The sequence below is a fragment of the Lissotriton helveticus genome, chromosome 11 (assembly GCF_964261635.1).
Source record: "Lissotriton helveticus chromosome 11, aLisHel1.1, whole genome shotgun sequence".
NCBI classification, from domain to species: Eukaryota; Metazoa; Chordata; class Amphibia; order Caudata; family Salamandridae; genus Lissotriton; species Lissotriton helveticus.
The window spans coordinates 813503337-813509336 of record NC_136072.1 but is presented as its reverse complement, the minus strand read 5'-3'; the positions used below and the strand labels follow the sequence as shown (position 1 = coordinate 813509336).

Here is a 6000-nt window from a genome sequence, read left to right as displayed (position 1 = left end):
GCACATGACTGCTTTGGTCAACCCTCTGGGGCCGGCCAAAACAGTCTTCCGCATCTGCCCTTTCTCTATGCAGGCTGCAATGTAGCCTAAATGGAGAAAATGGCCTCCCCATAAGCCCTTGGCTGGGTGGCATCCCCACCAATCACAACGCTGCCATTGCAGCGTTATGATTGGCTTAGGGGAAAGGAGGGAGGATGCCTGCTTTCTGTTCCACAGCAGTACCAGGTGTCACGGTCCAACGGCTCCTCGGAATCAGGGTGCTGCTAATAGGGGTCCACCTCCAGCTTTCCCCGCACTCTGATTGTAACTGCTTACAGAGTACGGTAGTAAGCAGGTGAGGGAAAAAAGCCGGGGCGGGAACCGCTGAAGAAGGGATGCCTGTAGAAACAAAAGACCATACATTAATATCAGGCCCTCACACTTCTCCTGTCTATAACTCTATCAGACCAAACCCTACCTGATAATTCTCAGACGTTAGCTCCCTTCCTTTTATTTCAAAATGATAGGATGAGATAACTTCTCTCATAAGTGGAACAGGAGTCCTGAAAGAACTAGAGCCCTTGTTATACTGAACCTTCCTTACCCTTTCCTATAGAAAACCCCTAACTGCCACACATACATACCATGCGTTCTCGCCCCTTGAGTTAATGTGGAAGATCTAGTAATCAGGATAGTTTTCCGGATACTAAGCAATAAAGTGTATAAAAAAGGAAGAAAACAAGAAAAAACAGTTCAAGTGCAATAACCAGTTCGAGCGTTCCAAAGAGACTACAAAAGGCCAGACAGTCCCACTGCTAACTCGATATATATATATATATACAGTTCCAATGTCACTAACGGGGATTGTAGAACTGGCCAAAGAGGAATCAATAGGAACGAGACTCTCTTACCAGATGCAGATGCTGGTGATTCCTTTTTTACTACTCCGGCCGCTGGAGGGGGCAATCCTGCGTCTCCCGCACCAGACCCTAAACCAGATGACAATTCTCAGGGTGCATGAGAGGGACTCTGGTCACGAGAGGGGGCAATACTGCATCTCTCGCAACGGCCAAAAGCACCTCTTCTCCGTAGAAATATGCGCCAGTCGAGAGGGGGCAAATCCAGCGTCTCTCGCACCAGCACAACTCACTCCGACGCGAGAGGGGGCAAATCCTGCATCTCTCGCACCAGAACTACCAAGGCTCCAAAAGTCAGACTCGGGAGAAATGAATCCAGCGTCTCCCTCTCTGACCGCCAACACCCTTTCCGCCTAACACACTGTTAGGAGGCAGGACTCCAAGCAAAACGTAATCCCGCAGCCGCGGGATTACTTCCAGAAAAGCAAAGGTTTCTCTCCACACGGGAACACGGAGAAACAAGACGTCCGTCACCAACAATCCTAGCAAGACAAAATCATGTGCACCGCACCTGGTGTCTCGCGGAACTATATGGCCTCTCCCATTCACTTCCACCCGCAGGAATTCTGGGAGATGTAGTCCCCGGTTATACTTAGGCAGGCACACGTCGCATCCTGACACCAGAAGGGAAGTCTTGAGAAACCTCATTTTCTCACCAAGACATTACCCATCCTTTTTCATTTTAATCCTGGTGGGGGAACTTCAGAATAATAAAAAATGTTTTGGTTGGTACCCTTAAACCAGTTTTAAATCACTTTCCATTAACTGCACCTTTTTTCGTCGCACTTCTATTTTTGAGCCACTTGGTGATTGGCACTGCTTTATCACATTACATGTTACGTGTTTTATATGTTGAGTTTCATGGTCGTACGTTGTGTTGTGTGGAATTTATTATTTTTTCCCCTCCCTTATGCTCCGCCCTGTGTGTGGCTACACCAGGGCGTATTGTAAGCAGGCCCTATGATGAAGCATGTCACATACTTCGGTATGTGAGTGAGGGCAGTTTTTTCAAATAGATGAGTTTGTCTGTTTTGTTATAAGTTTTGTCTTTTGCTCTCCACCTCCTTTGTGTGTGTACTTGAGAACCTATGGGGGCTTGGGGTGGTAGAGTGTAATTGTTTGGCCCTCTCCCCTCCTACGTGTTAAGTGCTTTCTGTTCCTGCCAGAGGCAAGAGAGCAGAAGCAGGAGCCAAGAAGACGTGGGACCGGACTGGGGAAAGGTACGTTTAATTTTTTTATTTAGCATTAAATTAAAATTCCCCTCTCCTCGCGCCCCCCCTCCCGACATGACCCCCTCCCCCCACACCCACGAGCCATGCCGGCCGCGACTGAGTGAGACACTTCATTCAGGCTGCAATGGCAGGCCTAGAACAGGTTTTGGAGGGCTATTTAAGTGAGTGTCACAGTAAGTGCTGCAGACCCAGTAGTGGCATTTAATTTACAGTCCCTGGGTATATGATATACCATCCTACAAGGGATTTATATATGCAAACTAAATATGCCAGTTAGGTAATATGCCAATCAAACCATGTTTTAGGGGAGTGAACATAAGCACCTTAGCACTGGTTAGCAGGGGTAAAGTGCACAGAGTCCCAAGGTCAACAGAAGCAATAATCCAGTACAAACTGGAGGTAAGTAGGCACAACATTTGGGGGCACCACCCTACAGCTGACAGGTCTAACAATAGGTATAGAAGAGAAAACAGCATGTTAATTTCCCTCACGTAAAAAAGATGTAAACACAGCCAGCAGAAGACCAAATTTCCAGTGCACACACAATGCATCAAGGAAAAGTAACAGCAGTATAGGTATCCCTTACCATAGAAGTGTACAACACGAGGGCCAGTATGCCTATTCCCATCTATGAAGAACAATTATAACATAGTCAGCAGCAGTACAATCTTTGCTTTATGAAATACAGACAACAAGTAGAACCGGGGGTCTAGAATCGACAGTGTAGCCGACTGACTTCCAAAGATCCAAATAGTGAGTAAAAAGAGGAGTCACAGAAAAAAGGAGAAAAGGTGAGAAACCAACAAGGAGCTAGAAACAATTAATCAATAGTGAGATCCTGTAGCAGCCTCCCCCTTGACTCAGCAAACGTCCGCGGCAACGGCGGACAGAGCGGGCCTCTATATCCTGAGCTAGGTCCAGGTGAGGTGAGGTCCAGTCCCCGGTCAAGACGGATGCCATCTGCATCCCTAGAAGCGGAGGATCGATATATATGTATATATATGTATCTGTTCCAAACTTTGACAATGATATCTTTTGCACTTATATAATTTAAAAAATGTTTGTGTTGGTCTAGAATCGACAGTGTAGCCGACTGACTTCCAATGATCCAAATAGTGAGTAAAAAGAAGAGTCACAGAAAAAAGGAGAAAAGGTGAGAAACCAACAAGGAGCTAGAAACGATTAATCAATAGTGAGATCCTGGAGCAGCCTCCCCCTTGACTCAGCAAACGTCCGCGGCAACGGCGGACAGAGCGGGGCCTCTATATCCTGAGCTAGGTCCAGGTGAGGTGAGGTCCAATCCCCGGTCAAGACGGATGCCATCTGCATCCCTTGAAGCAGAGGATCGATATATATGTATATATATGTATCTGTTCCAAACTTTGACAATGATATCTTTTGCACTTATATAATTTAAAAAAGGTTTGTGTTACACACTAAGTGTTGCAGTAGCAAAGTTTAAGAGCAGAGTCCCTGAAGAAAGCCGAGGGTAACGGTTCCCCTATTGGCTGAAACATGTTGGCCTTACGTTTTGCAGTTATTTGTTGAAACTGCCCCTTGCACTGTTATGTTTTTAGATTAGGGAGTGAAGTTATCCATACAATTAAAATTTTGTTTTTTTCCCTCACCACCCTATTTTATAATCACCACCTTTTCTGTGTTTTTTGCACTACACTTTATTCCCTTGTGGTCTGTGAAAGTGGGAAGGTACTATCCGTTCTCTAGTTTGGTTTGATCCAATTGAGCTAATTCCCTATGGATGGTAAATAATCTCTATGATCAAGGGACACACAATCCGCACGGGTGAACGACCAAATGATAAGATTGATCACAATGTTAATATTGATGGGAATCCAAATAGCTGCTCCAGGTTCTCACTATTGATTAATCGTTTCTAGCTCCTTGTTGGTTTCTCACCTTTTTTCCTTTGTTCTGTGACTCCTCTTTTTACTCACTATTTGGAGTATTGGAAGTCAGTCGGCTACACTGTTGATTCTAGACCCCCGGTTCTACTTGTTGTCGGTATTATAGTAAATGGGGATGGGAACCAGGGCTGGTATTTAAATATCCCTGTGACCCTACTTCTCTCTTTTGTGGTTATTGGTTGAATGAAATACAGAGCAGGTAAAACCCAGAGAGCAGCAGTGCATGCTTCTATCACACACAAGGGAAAGGCTCACCGTTCTCAGCAGAAGTACACACTTCCCCTGTACACGGGATTGGTACCTCCCAGTCAGCAGAAGTGAAAGCTTCACTCATGCACAGGCTTGATGTAAAATGAGCAACAGCAGCAAGGCTTCACTTACACACACTTTAAAGGTATAAAACAACCAGTAGCAGTGCAAAGGTCCCTGGATTACACTTGCAGCAGGTATAGCGAGGACAAAAGCAGTAAAAAAATATAGTCTCCACACAAACTATGTGTACACTCAGAACAGCTACAGCACTACCAGCAGCACTGCAAGCTCTCTGCACCCACGAACATGTACAGCACACTGACTAGAGTGTGAGCATCCCTCGCACGCAAAATACAGGCAGCAGTGGCATCTTCACACATTTAACATGCAAAGCATGGGTGACCGCAATGCAAGCTTCTCTCACATACAAAACAGCAGCAGCACATTCAGAAAATATACAAATATCTTCACACACAGCAGATGTACATCACAGACACTATAAACTGAGCTTTTCAAATACAGCAGCACAATCTTCCTTCACACATAGAGCGAGAACAGCAGGGTCAGTGGGAACTGCCCTCATACACGGAACAAGCGTCAAGTCCATCAGCTGTCTATTCAGTTGTTCCATGACGTAACAATCGTTGGAAAACAAACATTAGTTGTGTTTTGAACTGGGTGGCGCAAAGTCCTTGGCTTCACGCTCCTTGGCAGAGGCATGGTGACCTCACCTGATGGTGGAACAGTGTGCTCACTGATCGATGATCTGAAGCACAGGGCATGAGCCAACTGTTCAAGGCGTTTCATCAGCAAACTCTGCGCTCTTCTCCTGACCCGTGCATTTGCAGGCCCCAGTTCAAAATTGCACCTTACATAAATGAAGCTTCTTTAACTTGTCAGGAGTCATCCAAAGCCACAGAGTGGCACCCGGCTTCCCATGTTATGTTATGTTATGTTAAAATTATTTGTAAAGTGCATGTATACCCGGAAGCGTCTTGGCGCTGCTCCAGAATTGCTGAGATCTTAAAACTAACATGGTTGGTCAGGTCCTTAGTAGTTAAAAAGCCATGTTTTCAGAGCTTTCCTGAAAAGCCGTGCTCACCTTAACCATAACAATTCATTCATCAGTGACTCTTTTCGTTAAGCATTACTTTCATTTTTAAGTGGTATTTACCATTTTTTGCTCCGCAGTCCCCTCTCATGTTTCCTCATCTTCCTCACAGCTTCACACTGTTGACGGCAATACCTGTACTGTTGGGCCAATATGTAGAGAAAGCCAGGCCTAACTTTAAAGGCAGCAGGCCCAGACATCTCTCTCCTCCTGCCTTGTCATGCTGGTGGTAACGGGAGTAGAGTTAGGGGTAGTGTGGATGTAACGAATGAAAGAAGGTGATAACCAACCAAGCTTACGCCCTCTTGACATTTGTCCTCTTCTAGGAAGAGAGTCACAACTTCCACGCTCCCTGGTGACAGGGCCGCCTGAAATGAATGCGCAGAGTGGCTTAACTAGTAGGACTTGCCAGAGGCGTGCTGGAACACACTGTATTGTGCTCTGCAAGGTTTCTTCTGCAACTTAGTGGAGGGAGCCTATGGCAGCCATTTTCTGATAAATTACGTGCTGACGTGGCAGTGCTTTCTTAGGCGTACATCTGTCTGTCTTTTCACCTAAAGTGTTTGAGACTGTTAGCACACTTT

General features: G+C 45.7%; 1 long non-coding RNA gene across 2 annotated transcripts in view; it reads left to right on the top strand.

Annotated features, from left to right (window-relative positions):
• Positions 1 to 1903: 1903 nt before the first annotated feature.
• The window catches only part of LOC144791207 (uncharacterized), a 224810-nt gene continuing 220713 nt past the window's right edge, over positions 1904 to 6000 (top strand). Inside the window, exon 1 of one of the 2 annotated variants that reach the window (XR_013602330.1) lies at positions 1904 to 2116. This is a non-coding gene — a long non-coding RNA (uncharacterized LOC144791207). The remainder of the gene's footprint in view (positions 2117 to 6000) is intronic. The other variant, XR_013602329.1, reaches the window with a different exon arrangement.